This window comes from Plodia interpunctella, chromosome 15 (assembly GCF_027563975.2).
Source record: "Plodia interpunctella isolate USDA-ARS_2022_Savannah chromosome 15, ilPloInte3.2, whole genome shotgun sequence".
In the NCBI taxonomy this organism is placed as follows: Eukaryota; Metazoa; Arthropoda; class Insecta; order Lepidoptera; family Pyralidae; genus Plodia; species Plodia interpunctella.
In genome coordinates this window covers 3,959,817-3,984,498 of record NC_071308.1, presented here as the reverse complement: position 1 = coordinate 3,984,498, position 24,682 = coordinate 3,959,817, and positions in this window count along the sequence as shown.

Sequence of the window (24,682 nt, the reverse complement as noted above, 5' to 3'; positions counted from 1 at the left end):
TATGTCCTTCTTCGTACATCAAACGACATGTATGTGGAAACAAAATTACGCATTTATAATATTAGTTTGGATACTCAATACATAATAAATACTTTTGTGCACAATGGCTCACTTATCTCAGGAAAGGCTTTTGATCTTTGGAACAGAACCATTATTTTCGCACAAATGTGTGCTTGAAACGTATTTTGCTTTAGACTGTTGAAAATAAAATCTCATTATATTATGTTTTCAATGTTAAAAAATATTTTATAAGGAATTTGTATGAGAGTGCCGTCTGAGTTATTTCATTACAAAATTTTGATTAATTAAAGTATAAATCCGAACATGTCTTTGAATACTTATTGTATGTACATTGCGTTGGTCCAAATTTGATGAAATTTAAAAGGTATGTAGGATATGCAAATGGAATTTTCAAGTTCGTGGGACAACAAAATCGGTTAAGCCGTTTTTGAAATATTCACAATTTTGTACATTGCGTGTGGATTATACATCAGTTTATCTATTACAGGGAGGTCCCTATAATAGATAAACTGAGGTCCGTAAAGGTTTACGGAATGTACCTATCATTCCGTCGAGATATTTTATGTATACGTTATTATGAGTACATACTAAGACTTGAATATCTTCGAAGCCCAAGTGAGTTGAGAAAGATCTTGTGATACAAATTGAAGAAAAAGATCACAATATACGTAGTATACGAAATTTTATACGCAGTGGAATAGAAGTTTAACGAGAATATGTACGACTGATAGTTTCGGCTGTAGGTATAAGTGAAGTGGCTACAACACACCAATCCGCTTACTAATTCGCTTTGGGCTTATGTGCTCATAGTTTATATGGATAGCCATTGTAGTAGTCATCCATTAGACCAGTGCTCCTACAGTGGGGACATTTAAATAATTGATGATGTGCGATAAAATTTGATCTTGTTTGTCTTTCATGTCTTGCACATTGAAATCTAGGCGATTTATGAACCAAGAAACTAACATCTGCGGCGACTTATAAGCTGCCTAGTTATGCAGCATGCAACTTGTCTCAAAGTCGTGAAGTTAGTAAACTTATGCTTGTGTCGCCTGTACTATGCCTTGCTTTTCATTTTGTACATACTGACACTGCACTCAATTGAATGTGAACATATACATTTTTCGCTTCAGAAAGAATCCGTGTCAACTCGTGTGTTGTAGAAAGCCGTATGAAAATTAATTCAGTAATTTTTGAATTTATAGTATAGATAAACACGCAGCGTTGATGTTTATGTAATGACATTTCACACATTACACTTATTTCTTTCTCAACGAAAAATCATGAAACACCATTTAAACAGGAAATCGAAATAAAATGCTGGCTGAAAATAAAGTAACAATAAAGCATAGAGAAAAACATTTTCATCTCTCAATTGTTTGCTACCGGTTCGGGACTTTCCTTTGACAGAATTCAGAGTAAACATCCGCCTAAGATTAAACTCTCCAGTTATTTCGATTTTCGAGTGTCGTCTCTTTTGTTTCGAATGGCATGTGTGGAGTGGAGGTGCTCACGCGAAAAACTAGAACGGATTTTGATGACTTTTTATTAATTAAGCGTTCATTTTTAGTTCTGTTCTATTTCTGTCTCGGTCCTTATTTAATGCCGTTGTAACTTTTTAGAAGAATCGATTCAGTTATAACGATGAATTGTAGATTAGGTAGAAGTGTAAATGATAATATTTTTGTTTGTTTTGAATTTTAATAAAATTATATCTTATCAAAAATACTTCTCTTATTTTATGAATCTACTTAAGCTTTAACGAATAAAGGCAATTAATTTTATGCAAATGTATTGCTTATTTTTGATTATCGATCATGGTCGTTCGAGCACCTGGACTGAAATAAAAACCCTCTCACCCACAGATAGACCCACGTTTTTCAATTAAACTTTATTAATCATCGTTGGCTTAATACAACGATCAACTTCCACAGGAACTCTCCTCAATCTAATCGAAGTCTATTCTTAGAGGTCCCTGTAATTTATGCGTAGAATCCGGGTTTATTCACTGCTGCTCACTAATACGTGTAATTAATGGTTTGAAAAATAGTAAATTACATACCAAGATGCCAAGCGAAGACGAGCCGGGGATAGTTACGGCGAAGGTGATATATCGCGTTAACTCGAGTTACTGCTTCAGTATACTCTGCTTTCCACTTCGATTGCGAGAAATTTGACAACAATATTATAAGTAAGCATTCTTATATTAGTTGATGTACCTGCACCTGTTTATCTAAGTATTTTAATTTTGTATTCGATTTAATTTTATGTTCTTGAGCAGACATGAAATTCATAGACGGAAAATATACTTTATGCTTAAGAGGTTTTATTCTAATTTTATGCGGCTTATGTCAAACTTTACGAGCTTAAAATAGTTTTTTCATTTATTATGCGACCACTACCTAACTTTTTTACTGTCGCGTACACGTTGTGACATATGTCACAATGAATATTCATTGCAGTTTTGTTGCCGCCAATACTAGCATTGGTAGTCATAGTCATCTGACTGTTTAGTATTTGACCATGGCAGTTCTGACCACACTACCGTGGTCAAATAGTGTTTTAAGTGGGTAATAAATAACGCAAGGATATGTCATAGACCCCTCCTTTTTTCTCTTTTAATTAGTTATTTTCAGTTCGATATAATTGTTTTAATTAGTATTCATTTAGTTTTTAGTACAAAATGATTGTAGTATCTTTGGATATTGTATTTTTTTTATGTCTAGGGGACAGACAGTGAGGGACAACGGGAGTATACGTCATAACTTGAGGTAGCGATAAATTCGTTTAATGCTCTAATTACAAGGCTGTCAGTAAAACTGGCGGGAAATTTGACGGCTGTTTTTTTATTATTTACAGCAAAATTAATTTTCGCAAATTTCGTAGTAAGCGGCGTTTTTACAAAAATGCTGCTTACTATGTCAAGTGGCATCAGTAGAGGCTTATGTCTACATAATTAAATACAGGCGGGAGTTGAAGCAATGAAGAATATGTAATTAAACAATCAAAATTAACTTTTATGTTTGATACAATCTTCCATCTTTTTTCCTTTATGAAGTTTAACTTGTATTAAGGAGCTTGAAGAGCTAAAAGGTAACGCCCGCAGAACCTTTTGCGGTGAGCCACGAATCTCATTTGTTAACTAAATCTCTAGAGCTAGATAAAGCGTACGGACTCACAGTTCAAGATAATACATCCACATTCAGTTTTATAGGGTCCAGGGCTCCGAGCGTAGTTAGGAATTTAAACAACTCTGTGTAAAACTATTGAAATTCTTAGTTCGTACAAATACATGATAAGTTAGATAGTTCACGAATAATGGCATTGAATTTTCTGATAAAAAGTGTTGATGTTATGATAAAACTTCAATATTGCAAGGCCAAGACGCAATTGATCAGTTGCAAAAATCTAACCAAACTGATTAAAGTTGAGTTATGAAAGTGACAAGTTTATGAAAGAGATCAACTAGAAACAGCCCAGTTAAAAATAAAGAAAGTGTAAATAAAAAAAACTGAAAGAGTAGTTCGGTATACAAAACTATGTTATGATGAAAAAGAGGAATAACAAATTATTGATATTTTTCTTAATGAAGGCTGGCGTCATGTAGTATTGAAAAAAATATATATTGCATAAAATTATATTGCAATAAAATTATTTTGAAATTAATATATACAGGTCGGTCGTATTGCTATGCCAATTATGCATATTCCGTATTTCACTGCCCTACAAAGAGGGTACTGTTAATGAGGGCATAAAAAGTTCCCTTTTTGCGAAATATCAGCCAAATTTGCATTTTAATTATAGATAAATTAACTCTAGGCTAATATTAAGCTTAAACTGAAATTAAAGTTAATTTCACTCATTCTCTAAACTCCACACACAGTTTTAAACATTTTAAATACAATAATGATGGCAAATGAGGTTCATATTTTTTTTTGTATATTACCGGGTAGTACATATTTTAGATAATTACATTACGAAGTACTATTTTTAACACAATTAGGTATATTATATTTAAATTATAAATTAGGATATCTAGGTTATGATAACGTATAAAAACGTATTGTAGTAAGCATTGGCAGGGGGTCCAAACTGGGTGATAAGCATTTTATAGCGCTACTGAAAAACTCATCTGCTATAATAGTTTAAATTTTGGTGGCACAAAATATAATGGTAGTTGTAAGGGTTAACAGTCGTCAATAAACTATAATTTCTTCTCTATACGTGAAATATGTAAATTTTTACATTTTATATTACCTTTTTCTAAAAATTTATTTAGTGCTAATGAAGCTTTTGCTAGCTCGCGAAAAATCAAATATCACACACGTCAAATAAATAACTAAAACCAAGTTCATTTATACTTTTCACCATTATTTTACATATCTATAATCCCTAGACCTTGCTGTAACACAATAACCTAATTTCCCAACAATTACGTGAAAATTAGGGCACACCCTGAAACCCAAATATTTAATGCCTGTGTATAGAAGTTTTTGCGCCACCGTCTGCCGTTGAACCAACATTACTGGAATAGACATCTTATTAAAAATAATTAAAAAATAATTATGTATTTTCCATTAGTTAAATCGTTCCCATTGTTTTGCTTATTGTATGTTTGTCTCTTTGTTTTATCCGTGACACCACATTAATGACGGCACAAAATCAGGCATTTGGCTCGCCTTGCGTAACCTATTGTGTCACAAGTCATTTATGTCTTATTTTTTAGTGTATTTATTGCACGTAGCGGTAATGTTAAAGTCAATGAGGTAGGAGATATGTGAAGAGTACAATACTATTTTTATGATTAGAGTTCCTTTCAACGAAAACATTATGCTTGCTAGGTAACTATTGAAATAGAAATATAAAGATTTTACTCGCCTTTTACTTTTGTACTCAAGTGCACGTCTTTTATTTTTGTACGTTTCAAATTCAACTTTAGTATGTCGTCTCTATAACAGTTTAACTTCAGTGACCTCCTCTCGTTTTTGTGTCCTTAAACACACAATACCATTGTAGACACCATTTTGTTCTCGCCATTAATCCTGAGGCACGTCTCGTTTTGGTTAGCTTATCTTAATGGGATGGGTACACACAACAACATGAGCGCTTTTTTAGCCGTTCGGTTTGAGTGAGAGAATCATCTCGAATTGTCGACTATAAAAGCTACGATGGGCACAAAATATGAAACATTTTGTCTCATTTTGTAGGAGGCAACACCGTAAGCGAGACAGATGATAATGTGTTTTGTAATGAGACAGTGACGAGAGGAAGTTGAAGGAAGAGACGTTGCATCAAAAGCGTGATGAAAGTAGATAATGTATGAAGAAAAAGACCATAGATGGGATATACTCGTAAGAGAGAAAGAGAGAAATAAATTACTTACTTATACCAGTGAGGTATGTTGATTACTTACGAGTCCTTACTACTATCTAATGAAAATACTTTACAAAATAATATAATAACAAAATCTTTATTTTAGACAACTTTGATCCATTTTATTTTAGTATTACAAGCCATAAATAACTATGTTAGTGCAAAAATTTTATCTGAACAAAATAAGTATCATATGTAAATCTGAAAAATTGTTTTATACGTACACAAATATCCGATATCCCTAAGTCAGATTCCTTAAAATCACTAATTTATATATTTTTCATAAAAAGTGAAAGAAAAAAATGGCTTTTCGAAAGATTTTTCAAAACGTTAAAAGCAATAGAAAACTTCCAAACGCCCCTAAGAATTTAATGAAAAAAGTTTTGGAAATCTTAATAAAAAATTGCACCCTTTGGGTTAGAAGGTTTGATAAATTTCATTTGGGAATAATTTGTTAGAAACCGCTTTTTAACTTCACTCTGTATACATTACTGTGAAGATCAATTCGTATTAAGGCTTTATATATCATTATTAAATAAACAAAAATAAATAACAAGTCACACAGATTACATACAAGAATTCTTATTCTTTATGTCGACTCAACTAATTGGACTATTGAGAAACTAACAATTTTGGTTAGTAGTTGACCTCGACCAATGCATTCTGTGTGCATTTTGAGAATAATTTATGGGATACTCGACTATAGGCCTAGTTTTAGTCGTAATTAACGATTAGACCTAGTTGCATCCGGTCTGTCTTGTTTATACTTATATATCTACGTGAAGCCGGGTTAATTCCTAGGTTTAATTTGAGCATGTTTTCCGACATTTTTGATGTTTTGGATTACTTATTGAACGGTTTAATAAGTAACAGGCTAATCACATAGTGCGGTGTCAAAAATTTAATGAATAAATCTCAGAAGACATTGCTCATTTCAAGTCTACTTGGTTCTTTGTAAAGATATAGCTCGAAGTGCATTTTTTGACCAAGTTGGCTGGTCATGCGTATTTTTATAAAATTTTGGCCGACACCTCCATCCAATATTACAACTTCCGATTTAAATGTTGTATACAAAACGTCAAAGGCCAGAACTCCCTGAAAAATAAGGCTAGTTAATTACAATATTAAGGACCCGTTTCACCACTTTCTAATAAATTAATATAATATAACAAACTGTGATAGGTTATGAAAATCAACTATTAATATTATTGAGAAAAAACAACTCATGTAAAAAATGTAATATACCTAAGTACTTACAGAAATTGGTTCAAAACTATAATGTTCTTCTATCACACTTGTTCTCTGCATTGGTACACGGTTTCTTTTTATAGTTTTGTAGAAAGCTGATACTTTGCCTATACTAGTACCATTAAACATATGGTGACCTAAAGTCGATACTACAAACGAAAACAATAAAATAATCGCAAAAAAACTCATAATTTGCGCCTGTTGTGTAAGAAAAGTGTATGAACACTAAATGTAATGTGTTATGCTTTCATTTTTACACCTACGTTGAACAACTTTGCGGTGAATTGACTAACATTTGTTAGTTTTGCTTTTAATGGAGTCAATGTCTTATCAATTACATTGTCGGTCATTGTCTCAGAAAGGTAATCATAAAGATTCTGGCCGAGCAAGTGAACACAAACTATAATTATGTTCTGCATTTGCAAAAAGAGGTACTGAATCAATTTAAGTGAAAATTCGTAAAAGTTATGTCAAATGCTTTTAGGCGACTTGTATCTTGTAAAATCTGATTGATTAGCCAATAATAGTAGGTACACTCAACAAGTTAAGAAAAATAAATAAATTGATATAACATCTCTTTGGACAATAACGAATAATGCTAGCCTCTTTAAATAATAAAATAAAAAAAATAATAGAAATATTTGAATTATTGGCCGTACACAAACCAATATATTTGAATAATAAAATTAGTTACCACAGAAACGTGGTAATGTAATGACATTAGAGCACTTAAGTGTGTTAAAATCACAAGTGCCTGACTATTGTGATAGGTCAACTAGCTAAACAAAGTAGTTTGTCAAAGGGAATCGACAGAAACCCAAAATCTACGGAAATTCCTAATTTGCCCAAAGATCTCTTTTGCACTTCGAATTGCGTTCCCTATTTAAATTTAGCATTATAAAGACTTAAAGGTAGCTCAAATTTAAGTTAAACAAATTTGTTCTTTTCTTCAACTTGTGTGTACAACTTAATATTGTGTGCATAACTTCAATGTAGGTAGGTACTTTTTGCTCTTGTGAGATTTTTAGGTCTGGTTACAAACTAAGCTGGGCATTACCCCGCGTCCTCATTGAGACAATGCGGTGTGAGGCGCTGCGAAAATATTAAATGTAAGGACGTATATGGCTGTGTTGATATCTTCCTGTCACGACATAACGCGCCTGTTTATCTCAATAATGAAAAATCGTAAGGCAGTTAGTATGCAACGCGGGCTGCCTGAATACCAGCATTCGGCAACATACCTTTGTTGTAGGACGCACTGCTTGGTATCCTGTGAGATAATAAATAAAAAACATTGTTAAACATTAACTGCAACATTGTTAAATATTAAAAATAAAAATCATAGATCGTAAAAGTAAAAATAATCAGTAGGGTCCAATCATAAGGAGCAATGAGAGCGTACTAAACCTTCCTAATTTGACCCTGGTTCATTGTTAATTCATAGTCATTGTCGGTTAGCTGTTACAACTCAACTGAGTAAACGTTGTTTGACTCCTTCGTTGACTTCCTTTACATTACCGATGAAGGAAGCGAAGGCTATGGCATATAAATTGGCTGTGACCCTTGCCACAAAATTTGAAGTGCCGAGGTCGAGTAATTGTGTCGCTGTCTTTTTCTCTTTGCGAAGACAAAGAAACGTATAGACGTTGTGTTAGCGTGAGTGATTACTACTTTAGTATTTTAAATTCAAATATTAGGCTAGGCATACCGAGGTAGTAACGAGGTGCTCTTGACAAATCGGCATACAATGAGGGAAAAAAGGTGATCTTTACTTTATGTCCGAATTAAATAAAATGAGATATTTTTAGTTTTTCCTGTCTAATAATAATAACAATAATATGGAGCTCACTGCCTATGGCCAGACTACTAACGACAGGTTTCATAGTCGGCTTTGACTTTAAAATTGCCGAATTTTGTGAGGAGTATGTGTGTGTATGTTTTTTACTCTTTCAGGCAAAATCGTCTGAATCGATTGTTATAAAATTTGGTAAACGAGTAGAATATAACGTGTAAAAAAAAAGATTCCGTATGTCGATTGACTTAATTTTTCAATGTATATATAGGTATTATTATTTACTAGCTGATACCCATGATATAGACTTCATTCGCGTGACCGAACAATTTTGGTAGGCAGTGATAATTATTAGATAAATTTAACTGTACAGACAAAGCGTAACGATACCTATACAAAATAATCATACGACTGAAATATTTCCTATAGTTCAGCTGGACAATTCGTCCGGTGTTCCAGATCTTTGATTTTTATACATTAACAGGAAATGCTCACCAGGCTGCTGAACAACTTTTGTTAAGGCGTTATTTCGATATTTCCTATAGTTTCGCTGGAACATCATGGGTCTGCATCAGGTGTTCTAGATTTTCAATTTTTATACCTCAAGAGAAAATGCTCATCAGACAGAACAAATTTTATTAGGGCGTCATTTCTATATATATTTCCTGTAGTCTAGCTGTACCATCTTGGGTTTGCATAAGGTATTCCAGATCTTCGATTTTTTACCTCAACAGGAAATGTTCATCACATTGGACAAATTTTGTTAAGTCGTTATTTCCATATTTTCTATAGTTTAGCTGTACCATCATGGGTCTACTTCAGATGTTCCAGATCTTCAATTTTTATACCTCAACAGAAAATGCTCACCAGGCTAAAAAACTTGTGTTAAGGTGTTATTTCTATATTTCCACTTGCAGACGTGCCGACGAGAGTTTTTTTTTCAAATTCTTTCTCTGTTACTATGACTCTATCACCTAATTTTGTTTATATTCAATGTACAGGACGTTATATTCAATGTACTGTTTTATTATATGTATTGATTTCTCGTTAGCTGTGTCGCGAAGAAAAGCTGGTATAATACCCTCGATAACTAAAATATAATTTGGGCAAGACAAGGTGCTTACTCTCAATTTGTTTGTCACAGTTACCGGCCCAAGATGAAACGGCTTTTGATTGGCAATGCAAAATGTGTACTATTTCGTTATAGACAATGACCTCATTTCGTGGAGAAACGCTGGATAGAAACTATATTAGTATTTGCATCAATACACCAATGGTTGAAATGGTTCCAACTTGGAATAGACCATCCATATCCTCTTTGCCAACATATGTAATAATATCATTCCTAAGGAGAGTTGACGACAAGGAGGTAGCTGGTTGATGATTTACTAGCTTTTACTCGTGACTTAGCACGAGTAAATTTCCTGAAAGGTGTATGAAAGGTACCCTATGGGGTACTTTAAACTACATGAATGCAAAATTTCAAGAAGATTGTTCCAGGAGACAAAGTGTCAAGAGGTAACACACAAACAAACTTACTTTCGCATTTATAATATTAGTTAGGAATTTTCACGTTAATACCAAGCTAGCGGCGTTCAGCTTTAATGCAAACAAAAACATGCAGCAATGTGATTCTGGAGTGTTTGTAGATTCGCCAACAAAGAATGGTGTAGCTATAATGAGTAACTCACAGTGTACCGAAATATCAAACTGAAGAATGTTGTGCTCCATCCAGTATTCGTAATTTGAATTATGTCAACAGTAATGTTGGTAGGTTGTTAGCTGTTGTAGCGGAACAAGAAGGCTTTTATTGGGCTTTCCTTTAGGTCTCATCATGAATTTTCATGTCTTTACAGAATTCATACTACAGACTGTACAAGAATATGATACCAACAAAGTTAAAGTGGCCATATTTCATTAATAATACTTTGAATGGGAAAATAAAATAAAGCAAACTCTGGGCTCCGACGCTTTATAGCGGTGGTAGTAACCGGGTAATTGCTAAGAGACTTTGAATGCGAAAATTAGTAATTATTGTAGTTTTTATATATGGATCTTTTGACGCGGTTACTTAATTGTGTGTAATATTGAAAAAATGTAAGAAAAGGTCGAGGACACTTGCACTATGGCTCACAACCAAGATCTGTGTTGTCACTTTACGTTTATACGACTATTATAGTCAGTATTGTATGTTTTTATACCTTTTATAATAACAAAAAAATAAATAATAATTTTTCTGAATATCGTCACAAAAATTTTTAATATCTGTAATCTCTAAATTAAAAAGCAAATGGCGCCGTTTCGAATAATCTCTCAAAAGCACCTGACAATGTTTTTAAGACAATATATATCAAAGGAAAAGCCGAGAAATTTATTCAGAAATTAGACCTTCACAGGCACTTTTTTCACGTCACGATCTTTGAATATATTTTAATTAGTCCTCGAATGGCGTCTGTGAAAATCGATTGCCGCTTTTCACATAACAGCACAGCTCCATATAATATTAAAACCAGAACAACAGAACAGCACTTCGTCATAACTTTAACCAAGTTATATAAGTTTCAGTGCAAAATGCTCTCACATTTTTCATGCCGCACTTAACACACCATCTGATATAGTATATGCTGGTAATGCAAAAATTATGGAGCGAGTTAGTATAAACTTGTTTTGGGTACTATCAAAACTTACTTCATTACACAGTTAGTTTTTTTGAAACTTCCCCGTGCGTGCTTTCGAAACCAGGCCAACTTCATTGTTGTAACTTTTACCACTAACTAAAGGAGATGTTTAGATGGGCACTATTTTTTTTTCTATATTGTTTGACATTTTCAACTTTTTTTTCTATATTGTTTGAACTTTTCATAAATTATACACGGATACGTGTACAAAAATGGGGCGTGTGCTCCCGCCCTAGAATAGGACGACTCCAAATCCTCCCGCGGATGTCGTACGAGGCGACTAAGGTTCAGATGCCTAAACAGCTGATATTGAAATAATAGTATCTCCAAAGAAGGTTGTCTTCAAGCAGGCAGGGTTTTAAATGCGTAGCCAAATCTTCATTTGGTTGATTTTTGAAGCGAAGCTCAGGGGCTTCGGGGCGTCACGGACACTCCGAACGTAATAGGAAACACGCGAGGATAAGAGAGAAGCGGGTACAAAATTGCAATGGTGAGTAACTTTTCGTGGTAGAGTCTATAAAACACATTAAGTGTGACAGTGTGCGGATTCTTGGCTGGGAAGGCAAAGACAGAGAAAGTCAGCGTAGACGGAAAGATGCCTATACTCGCCAGTGAGATACAGAGGGCTGCAGATGATGATGAAGACAATAAAGGGACTGGACCCTGAGCTCAGAAGATAATACGTAAAGTGACCGGTAAAGAGTTTCACTGAGATGAAGTACTGAAGGGCTGAGTGACAAACGTGTAATTTACGGGTAAAACAAAACCGAAGTTTTATATGTTTGCAAGTAAACTTGTGGAGAAAAAGGATTTGTTCAGATTTTCCTTCTTTTCTGCTGCAACTTTGCTTAAACTTTATTCGAACATGAATTTTGTTTTTGGTAAATGGATGATTCTTTATGCTTAACAAAAACTTAAAGTCTATTATGGAATAAATCTAAATTAAAAGTATGGTTATAAAAAAAAAATATGATATTTAATACATGTGTATTTTGCTGTTTAAATTTAAATCCGTTTAGTCCAATAACATTATTCAGCTAAATGAGTTTTTCTTCAGTAGAAAATTAGTAAATTTAAAATTACAATATAGAAAGTATCGATAGTCAATTTATTTTGATTTTCAGCACATTCTGTAAAGTTACATTAGTTGTTATTACTGGCCACTAAGAAAATTTATTTTTCTGAAAAACAATTCTTTTTCTGTGAAACATCACACTCGGTAATTAATAGGGCAGGGATAATTTGGGAAAGTGCTGCTTTGTTTACAGAAACTGAGCTAAACAGAAGACGTATGAGTGTAGCTGGCTAAAAGGGCTCTCGTTCATTTAATTATTTTATTATCATGGATCAGTTGTTATTTATTCATTCAATTACATAAGTGGAATGTTTTGTTTTTAATTTAAATTTTGTATTTTTGCTAAGACTTATTTAGAACGTCAAGTTTTATTATGGTAACTAGTTATATGTTCACTATTTATCATAAGAAATCATGAGTACCATTATCTTTATTTAAAAAAATCTTATAATCTACAATTACAAAAAAATACAGATTCAGTTATCACGTTGAAAAGAAAGTCATACCTGTAATGCAATCCCACTAATGTTATAAAGACAAAAGTTACGACGATGTAAATTTAAAAGAAATTTGGTATTGAGGTACGAGTAGCTGATAACTTAGATGTATTTACATTTATCCCGAATCTGACATAAATAGACGACGCGGTGGGTTAAAGAAAATATTTTTTTAAATAATTATAGGTACACGTACACCGCGGGGTGCTTTTCTCAATTTACTTAATCTCAATTTCTGCTACATACGAAGAACATCCCCAGGCCTGGAAATCTGAGTCAAATAAATCTTTATATCGTCACAGTCGTGCGGGTGCGTGTTCACGGGAATAATTCACCGGCGGCGGGAATTGTTTCACCCCAAAACACGAGATAAGACGCAGCCTCACTCCTCCAACAATAAATCTTCCAGCACCTTGTTGTAAAATATAGGTAGTACAGAAGAAACATCCTATAATTATATACCAACAATGAAATTACTATATTAGACATCTTATCGGAATAACTAAAACATATTCTATATTACAATGTCCTAATTATGTACCACAGTTGTCGCATAATCCTTCATGTATCAAGATGAAAATATTGTTAACGCATAAGCTAGGTACCTACGTGGCAGTTTGTAATGCCTGAAGGCAACCGATGTCCCTCGGGCGGGTAGCTTTCTCGTAAAGCGAATTTCTATTGCAATTCAACGTGGCAATGCCTATTTTAAATATTTTTAGTTTAAATATTTTTAGATAGTTTTTAGTTTAATTTAATGTGTGCATTGTAATAATAATGACTGCTTTATGCCAATCTATGCTATATATCTTTTTAAAACTGTTAAAATGTTGTTAAAATTGCTGAAGTTCATCATCTATGTTTAGTGACTTAATATTTTGCTGGTGGATTTTTTTTACATCAGAATACTCAGATGTTATATGGGAATGACTAATTGGATAATAAGTAGTATATACAAATATTTTCTGTTATTATATTCTTTTCCCTTTTGGGTCAAAACAAAGAGCATTATATTATAGCTTAAAAATAGTTTACATTTAGTATATATACTAAAAGGTTGTGTAAATTTGTAATAATTGTAGATCTTGTCCACCGTAAAGGTATGATTGTAAACATTGCAATTAAGAAAATTATTGTATTGTTAAATTATTTGTAAGTTAAACTTCCATAGCCTCAGTATTCTTGTGTATATTTTGTTCAGATTTTTTTATGCATCTAAAAAATATAGATACCTACCATATAAAAAAGCTTAATATGCTATTTTTTTCCTTATTACACTATATATTTCGAGTATGACACTATATATTTCGAGAAAAGTATTTTTCAAATTTCTCGGATGTCTCTCGGATGTCTACAAACTTTTAACAGATGCAGCTTAATGGCTAAGAAAAGAACAGAATATAAAACGAATTACTCAATCAATTGACAGATTTGCAAATTTTTGGTTTGGAATATTCAAATTCAAACCACCTGCACCTGCACCTCCCCTACCACCATGAGATAAGAGTTCCATGGAGTGTGCATGGAACTCTAATCTCATGGTGGTAGGGGCGTATCAGCAATGATTTTGGGTCGGTTTATGTGCTGTTGTATTACCATAAAAATAATGACAAGGCCTCTTTTAATGCCTGCCTTCTTGTTTTAATTTATTAGATTTTTAAATTTTAAATTTATTTTAACATATATGAAATATATAACAAACAACAATGCTTTTAAGTGATATAGAAAAAAAATCATAAGAAAACATCGGCAAATGAAATATGTTAATCTCCAAACAAACTACTATAGTCGGGTCTACCAGTATAGTGAAATTTCGTGGCCGCTAATAATTTCACAGTTTAACTGAATTGCCAGCAAACACGAACTTCGTCAAAGGGATTTGGTTAATTCAATTTCTGTGTTAGGCCGCCGCCGGTGCCTTTCGCAGCTTGGCTACAAGTGGTGTTGCCAACTTGAGAGCTTACCCCTAAAATGAGGAGGGAAATTACAAATGGGATAATTTAAAGAGCCCGTATTAAAGATACATTTTCGCAACTTTTATTTTATAAGTAATATGTGGATTAATTATATATTTTTAAATCAAACTGCCCTTTAGATTATAGTCTTCTTATGTTCTTTGGTCACATATAACCTGACAATAAACCCGATAGCCTTGAGAAGCTCATACTCTTTGACGACGTAGTCAAGGTAGACCACCAATTAGATGGACGGATATAATACAGACTTCTACCCTTAGCAAAGTCCGTCAGGACTTTAAGCAGGCGTGTTTTCGTGAGAAATTCACGCGGGTGGAGCTGCGAGCAAATAAATAATAAACATGATATTGGTAAATATTTATCATATGGCAACCCAAGTGACAAGAAAATTTACATAAATGTTCATTCCAATATCTGTCTAGGATTGTGTACTTAATGGAGTATTTAAATTTGAAATTATGGATTCCATATAAGTGCATCGCTATGATACGATTGTTTAGTTTGAAGGGTATTTAGTTTATTATTAAAAAAATATTGTCCTTTGTAACAAACAATATTAATTAAAATTAAAATGTCTGTATTTGTTTTATATATTAAAGTTTTGGCAAGGTGTTTGAATCACCCGTTTGATTAGAAGATTGTGTCATAATTTATCTCCTTCTCTCTCTCTCTCTCTCTGTTTGAATGAGTTTATTTCGGCATTTCTTCTCAGCAGTGGTCGTTCCGAAATGCTAGTAGTTTGTAGCTTTGGTTAACATCATTTAATTTAGAATATGACGTAAAAAGTGCCTAATTTCTGAAGAAATGATTTGATTTTGATCTCACTCTCTCGAGCACACATATTCTGCGTCACAACACGAAACCTACAAAATAAACCTTAAAATTTTAATCAAAGGATTCGTGTCTGGTTTCATGGCCATCTCCTATCTGATGTCAACCCATAGTAATATTTTTATTGATAAATACATTAATAGTCAAGCAAGGACTTTAATTCTTAATGTGGATTAAAAAGATACACATAAAGATTGTATACTTTTACCTAGAAATACCTAAACAAACAGAAAATAACTCATTTCTTCTCTCCGGAGTTAATAACTGGCATAATATAAGAACGTCAGGGACATCATTTTCCGCTCTAATATATTGTTATCATATTATCAAGGGACAGCCCAGATCTCACTAAGGGAACTAATGAATCGTGGAATCCAGAACATAATTCCAGGGTACGTCTTTATCTTTATGGAGCGGAGATATTTTTATCGCTTAACGGTTTATGGTTTGAACGTAGTCATCGAGATTGGCCAAATTTACGCTTACGACAAAATGTATATCATGCATGATATTTTTGTGAGTTTCTTTCGGTAGTTTCAAAATCATTATGTAGTTAAAAATTTTATGGAAAAAGTTCTCGTTAATGTCTTCAGACGACTTGATTTGACTTTAATTATATTTTTAATAGCCTGTGGTGTCTCACTGGCAAAGGTTTCTCCTCTATTTCGCCATCTAGCTCTGTCCATTCATTAACTCGTCCAGGTATTAACCGTCACATCTATTATGTCTTTAAACAAAGAAAAAAATCGTATTATTATTGAAAGATATCTAATTTATAAACATACAGTGGACGCATTTTAATAAATTAAATTGTAAAAAATGCGCTTTCCTAAGATGCACTTGCCATTGGGTGCCTTTAATAATAGCTGCGTATAACATCATGAAACAGATGTAACTTTATGCTGTGTAAAGTGAATAAGAAATAGCACGAAAACGGATCCTGGGCTCCGACGCTCTATGTCCGGAAAGTAGCCGGCAAATCACTCGTGTGAGAGGAACTCGCCCAAGTTATATCATAATGAATATCAGTTCAATGGAATACAAACCATAAAGGAGAAAATTTATAGCCATGGGACCGTTGCCAACGAAACAGAATTTAATTTGGACTTAACCCATTAGCAATGACTAAGTAAAGTCTAGGTTACAAACACATCCTAAATGCGATTTATTTTAAATGAATTTCACCTCAATTATTTTTTGGTATTCTTAGGTATATATATTATAGATTATTATATTATAGATTATTATATATAGATAATGATTCTACCATATAATGGTTATTCAAATCCAATTTGAGAAAAATAAATGTAAATTATACTCAATATAAACACGAAATTGGCAAATTATATATATCATCACATTCATCACATTCTTTGGCAAATTATATATATCAATACAAAGTTTTACATCGAACATGACATAATTATATGTATACATTGATATTATTATAGAATTTTGAGAACAAATCATATTATTACTTACATAATAAAAAAAAGAATTGTTGGCCAAGGTATTTAATATTTACCCCTATCACTCGAGATAAGAGGATGAAAAATGTCTCTACCGAAATATTTTCTTTGCTCGTATGTTAAAATAATAGGACTTGGCATTCGAAGGCTGGTAAGGATTTATATGAAGTCGGCTTTTCTAGTAATTTGCTCAAGTGAGTTGCATAATGCTCATGCTACTCATGGCTAAGTTAAATTTGTTTCGTCTCGTTTCTCATTTTATTTTAAAATAATTAAAAATATTGAATACTAATGCCACTACCTTATCCCGCTAATATTAAAAGCGAAAGTTTGAAAAAGTTTTCAAGAAGTAACGAACTTTCTCGAAGTTTGTTACTTCTTGACGCTAAAACTTTATTTTATTATGAAATTTGTTATTCAGATAGCTGATCTTCGAATCGGTTTTATCTCGAAAGCACGCCATTCCCGTGGGACTTGGTTAATAAGTTAATAAGTAGGCAAAGGCTCTTTATAAAGTAGATGGCGCTATTGTGTATAAAAACGCACTGTGCAGCAAGTTTTTCATAAAACTTAAGTTATCGATAATTTTAAGTGGTTTGCGGGTTCAATGTTTAACAGGCGCACTTGTGAACCGAAAGGTCACTCATTCTGACTTCAAACTGACTCATGTAAAGATGTTATAAAGGGAAACATCATGAGGAAATCTGCAGTTGATAATTTACCATCTAGTACCACCTAGTATATAAATTGTGGACCATTTCATTTATATGTCAAGAAAGTTTTTGTATGTTTCATTCCACTTAAAGACCACGATGACCAGCCATCTGGAATCACCTAGTTTAATAGCTCAAATTAGGAAACGCTGCACACTGGTTGAGAATATAATTTAATTAGTGTACATGCTTACTACTTACCACTAGATGTCGGTAGGTAGTCGTAAAGGTCATCTCCGATGCCTTTAGGCAAAAATCTGACACTAGTGTTAGCAATAACATACTTAAAAAAGAATGAATGGCCGACATGAATGCAGTATACATTTTCACATATCGCTAGTAACAGAAAGTTTTCTTAGTTAAGTGCATTAAGTAGCGTAAAGTGCCTTAAGTTGTTCTTAAGTCTAAAGGCTGAGAACAAGCTTTGTATATCTTAGTACTATAGCTACTACTTATATATAACCTCATTTAAGTTTTGCAGAATTTACAAAACTTCTATGATGAGTTAGACTCACGTTTCTTCTGTAAGTTGTTTTGTCCTATAATTTGTATTAGTTTTCATCTAAGTATGATATACAACTTGTATATAACTATAAACATTAATATTTAAAATGTTACTTTTTTTTATTACTATTACTAAAAAAATAAATAAATCAGTATATTTCTTCAGTGTCTTTTCAGTTGATAAATCGAGAGAGGTAACGAAAATGTATTGTCGCCATTTATAGATCAACAATGTGTAATTTAAATTGCAATATCGACTAGCAAAGAAGAATCTCACATTCTCGTGTGTTACGGCTTTCACGACTGTGATCCGCGTAAAAATTTCTGATTATGACAGGCCGCCTGTCTGACGGCCTATGAGTGGTCCTATTCTAGGGCCGGAACCACACGCCTAAAACCACGCAATTCTCACGTGAAGTGTATTGAGAGTTCTAAAAGCCACCGTAGCGTCCGCGCGAACCGATCGGAACAATAAATTTGAAGTCGTGTTCAACTCACTGAAAGAGATTTAGGGTTGTCGATAGGCGAATGTTTCGACCGCAGTTTTCTTTCTAAATGGATGTTAAGGTTTATTCCCTTTGGTTATGTAGATTTATCTTAAGAATAATACAATATTGAAATGATTGCTGAAAGACTCAACTGTCCACTCTGACTGAGACAAAATGGCGTAATTTGAGTTTTTCTGCACTTTAATAAGGTTAACATCAAAATTTTCTGATGCAACCCACTCGGATTACATAGAAAATGATAAAGTACATGAAAATAGAATATATATGTATATATATTTCTAATGTTTTGTTAACCTTTATTTGATTTATCCGATATATATACAACGTTTGACGTTAACTTATTAACTTTGGCGTTAACCTTAATAAATGCAGAAAAACTCAAATTACACCATTTTGTATTAACATGGCACTCAGGTCAAAGTCAACGACTTACTTATATACCTTAGGTATATATAATTACGCATCATTTCAGTAGGCCAAAATGCAAAACTTATTATTAGTCGTAATATAATAATCTGTAATAAATTTAGTCAAAGATTTATAATAATTATTAGGTATTTTACCCTAATATTAGATAAATTATGATATAAACTCCTACGAGTAAATTTTTGAAGATAAATTAACAAAGTATCAGCGAGAACAAAGTTTTGGGTGCTCTCGGCGGTTTGTGTTCGACGCAATTTTTGTGGTTGCAAAGAAAACGCCTTCCACCACCCTTCAACCATCAATCCAAACACCGTTTGGGTACTTAAACCAAATAGTATTTTTACTTTATTTTTAAGTTTTCACCAGTATTTGGTCACGTTATTGACAGCTTAACCATTTCACATGAAAACTTAGTATAGGTAGAATATCTGGGTCAAAATGTAAGAAAAACAAAATATAACAGTGTGAAATATTATACCTATTATGGTGTAGCTTTCATATTAAAGAAATATTTTTTAAATCAGATCCTTCGACATGATCCAGGAATTTGTATGAACGTCTATCAATAATACAAATTCTTCTGCTTTATTCGTATTGAAGATATTGTTGTGAATCATTTACTTTTTTCGAACCGAACGAAAACGAAGTAGCGGGCACAGCTAGTATTTAGCTATTTTTGTTTTAATCCAAGTCTAGAAAGAAAAAGAAAAGTACCTAATCTGTTATAGTTTTGTATAGTTTCAAAGGACGCATTTGCGTGATACAAACTAAATCATACGCCACGGTGAGCATGTAGTAAGGAGGTTATCTATAACATTATAGTTCATTACCTCTAGGATACGAACTTTTATTGACAATCTTGTCATGAAAAGTTTTTATTTACCCATACCCATCCTGGTTTTTACCTCTTCACCCTTTATCTACTCGACTAACTTTATTGAAATTTTGCATGAATTTGAAGTACAGAAAATTTCAAATTGGTACGAAAAATTTTCCCGTGGAAAATTCACGCGGGCAAAAGCTAGATTATTATAAACTAGATTATTATAAATGTAAAAGTCATTTGTCACAACTTGGTCCTATGTTCATGTGTGGCACGAATAAATGTTTCATTAATAATAATAGTATAAAAATACATAGGAATGGCATTTCGTGTTTTTATTTTTGACATAACATAGTCTACCATAAAACAGTCCCACAGAAGTCATAAAACAATCGCCAAATTGTCATCAAGTACTAAACGAGTATTTTCATTTAGAAGCGTAATACTTACAAAGAGCTGACTCGTATTCTAGCGTGCGATAGTAAGTCACAGACAAAGAGTAAAAAATAAGAAAAAAAATGCGCGGAACAAAGAACTCATAAATCCTAAGAGCGAGCACTCGAATTAGATCTGGTTAAGCGCATTCGTTTACAGCAGTTTTAGACCAAAAAATACGTATTTCAGAATTCTATTAATGTAAACAAAGGCATTTGTTACGCTACACTTAAGTAAAGACATTCCTTATAGTGATTTTGTTTAAAAAATTAAATTCGAATATAAATTTAAAGAAAAATAATACATTTAAAGAGGTTAACAAAATATTTTTGAATTTATATTCCAATGATTCCAATAATTAAACATTTTGTTTTCTTCTTAGTCGTTCTTCCTCTTTTTCTTCACCGAAATGAAATGCGTACCTAATATTACTAATTTCACTGTAGAACATAGTAGATAATATACTTTATGACCTAATATTAAAGTTTACTTTATCAAATTTAAAAAAAACATGTAGCAGGAACGTCGTAACAGGCTCTCACATAAGTTTATTAGCAGCGGAGCCTCGCAAATGTAACCGCAGATTTTAATTTCGCCTCTTCTGCTCTCAATTTAGTGCTGGAGCTCGCTCCAGTGGCATTAAGTAATTTGGAAGGTTTTTGCACTACATTTATGTTGTCAACGTCGTTAATTACTAGGGAGATTATTATTCAAATTTCGACATTAGTGATTTACGTAATTTCTACTTATGGGAGAGTTACACCGCCTAATTTGACGTTGGTTTTAACCAGCGCGCTGCTGACATTTAGACAAAATGGCGTATTTTTTTTCTGCATGTTAAAGTTAACGTCAAAGTTGATAATGCAACCCAGCCGAAATGCTTTGTTTTTTTTTATATTTATTTTTGGTAACTATATTAAAGGTAAGGTAATTGATTTTAAAGAGGTTCGCGTCAATTTATATATACAAAATTCTAGCGTTACTGAGTGTAAAGCTGAAATTTGGTTTGTAGGTTCCTAGGACAATGTAGGGGAGCACTAAGAAGGGATTCCAGAAATTCCCACGGTAAACGGTTTTTACTCATATACGAAGTTGCGGGCAAAGCTAGTCTTTTATAATTCAAGTCTATTATTTTTATTTCCCATTTTTGGCTTTATTATTATCGTTAGATAAACGTGTTTTTTAAGTGTTTCTTCCGCAAATTTTCTATGTTTAAGTTGCATTGACAAAAAAGTTGCATTGAAAATGTTTTCGGGGCCTCCAGATAGTGTGAATACACTTTAACAAACTTTATCTTTGTAAGTTTCGGACGTCATACGAAGAGTATACTCTCTCTCTCTCTTTATTTTTTCCTTTTTTCTTCAATGGTTTTAGTTCTATTCTTAAGAATGCTTTTCAGTTGACTAAATGCTTCATGTACATCCAATAAATTCATGCTAAGTTATAATATAAACGGAATCGATATGAAACATTGTGAACTCAGTCACAAAGCGTCCGAACAGTTCAATTAATTATATCAGTTAGTTTTCCAATAATTGCTTCGTCTTGCCAACTCTCAAGAGCGGCTCTTTGACTTTTTTCGACTTTCACTTTGGAAAGCTTTGTTGATTACTTTTTAATGGAAATTTATTTCTACCATTTGAGTTCTTACAAATTTCTCATTTGCTTCATTTCTCGATATTTCATTAAGTCTTTATTTCCTTGTATAAACAAGCAGTTCGTCGAGTCAAATTTGCATGTGTAGTGTTCCGTATCACTAAAGGCCTATTCAACTGTATTCCTGATTAAGATTTTATTGCTGCTTTTTTAGGTTAATATCTACTTGAAATATTGCTAAAATCCAATTTAATATATTTCCTAACATTTTTAATTTTATTCAGTTTTATCTTTATTGAAATACGTAACACACTTAAAAGAGCATCAGTCGATTTTGACGTTAACTTTAAGCCGCGCGCCGTAATTAAGATGAAATTACATACCTACTTTGCGTTTTTCTGCGCACGTAAAGTAACGTCAAAATTGTATGTTACAACACGTCCTTATTTTTTTATGTTTTGTTTTTTTTTCTGCCACAAAGAAATCTGATACTTGCCCAAGGTCTTCTTCTAGCTTTATTTTGCATAGCGCATGCTCTCAGGCAACTAATATTGGCACGCAATGAAATAGTTTTCTTTAGGCGAAACGAAACCCTAAAACGATGTATTATGTCGCTGTTTGCGCTCTGCTTTTGTTTCGTTTTATTGGAACTTCAGCGATTGAGTTTCGAGGACTGCAATTAATAAAACAAATAGCTAAAGACTTTGGAACAGTAATGGTTACTTTGGCGTAAAATTGACATGATATTTCTGGTGCTTTTGCATATTATTATATTAGGTACTCGAGTCATTTCCGATTTAGCATTTTAGTTTAGTTCAATAAAAATATTGCATGACTACATTGATTTTTTAACGTGAAAACAAGGTGCATGCAATTGAAATCATTTCTTTATCTTATGTAAACGATATTAAAACTATTAGGTTTATACTCTTTGCAGAAGAAGAAGTTTTGTAGGTTTTTATTTAGCTATGGTTAGTAGCACACAATTACACGAAATGGGATTTCAAAGCGTAGCGTAACCCGTACTACGAGATGTACCATTTTCAATATTCAAGCAGGATAAGCAATTGAAAAATAAAATTGACACAATTTTACCTACACACATTCGATTTTAAGCTCTAAACCGCAGCAATAGGATCGAAAATGTAATATTTTATCGTATCGTCAAAAGTACAAAGGCTTTGAGGCTTCGATTTGAAGTATTTTGAAGTCACTGCCGCAGATTTTATAAATTCACAACTGTATGTAGCATTATTCAAATTTGATGCAAGACTTTTCAAATATTTTGTGAGGTGTCCGTAGATGGGAATAACAAAATCTTGATCTGAGTATATTTTGGTTCTTGGAATTCTTTAGTAACATTTGTAAGAGGCGAAATATTCAAAATTCTTTGTAGGCGAGTTTCAAATTTCTATGTAAACTATTACAAGTCTTTCCTTTGTTACTATAATATATTCTGGTATGACTATGAACGCAAGCAGTGTAAATGTAATTATTTTTATACTAGTGCTATTTTTGAGACGTAGACGAGAAATATTTATAATAATATATTATGCGCTCAATTTAAAACTGCAAATGGAAATTTAAATGTTATATGAAGGAATGAAAGTTTACGGCTAACAGGGAGATTATAAGGAAGCTTGCACGATTCATCTTTATTCATCTTATAAGTATCTGACATGGCGAGATGCAGCGTCTAACGGGCTGCATTATTCAGTACCTTTTCACTAACTTTATATAATTTCTTAAAATATATTTGTTTAAAATTAACGTGAAATTAATGAACAATGATTATCTTATGATTACAATTTCGTAAGTTTCTTCTAAATTCTCAGTTGCACCATTTAACTTTGACGTAAACTTTAACCTACGCGCCACCGCAGATTAAATAAAATGGCCAACTTTGCGTAGTTACGCCCAACTTAAACTTGTCAAAGTTGACTGTTGCAACTGCAAATGGATACTTGTCGTAACAAAACTATAACATTTTAAACTCGAATCGGTAAATAAAAATAAATAAAAATTAAAGAAAACTCCGACTCCGAAGTTACTGGCGTCCTCCAATTACTAGAAAAGAGCTAATGATTTCGAAACGGCTGCACACACATTTTTCAAACAAATCTAAGAACACTTTCGAATAAATTATCTTTCAAATAAAATAAAATAGATCAAAATCTATTCCGTCGCATGGCTGCCGCGATGCCACGCACAGACATACAGATACACAGATACGTTAAACTTCACCCTCCTTCTGTCGTCTGTCGTCTGGATAAAACTATTTGCATGGCCCATTCATTTTTAGTATAGCATAACGACCGTGTTCTTTTATAAATTAATTGGTTTTGCATTCTCATCAATCAGGGCTTAAATAGACAAGCCACATAAATAATGGAATGGATAGTTTGTGGACTTGCCTTGTGGGACGAAACTAATTTGAAATGAATGTGCTCAGTTTGAGAGGCCAATGAACTTCGCTCCAAGGATTTAGGACACAATTTGGCGTAAAATTGATTTAAAATTTGTGAAACTGTTTTTCATTTATGAAAAACTACATTAAAACATAATAGTAGTTACATATACTACTACATAATACTTTAGTAGAGTTTGAAATACATCCTGGCATTGTGTGCATGTATCCATACTTATATATAGAGACGTGAAAACTTTATATCTAAAAAGTTTTGATTACTACTACTAAGTTAGAATAACTTGAATA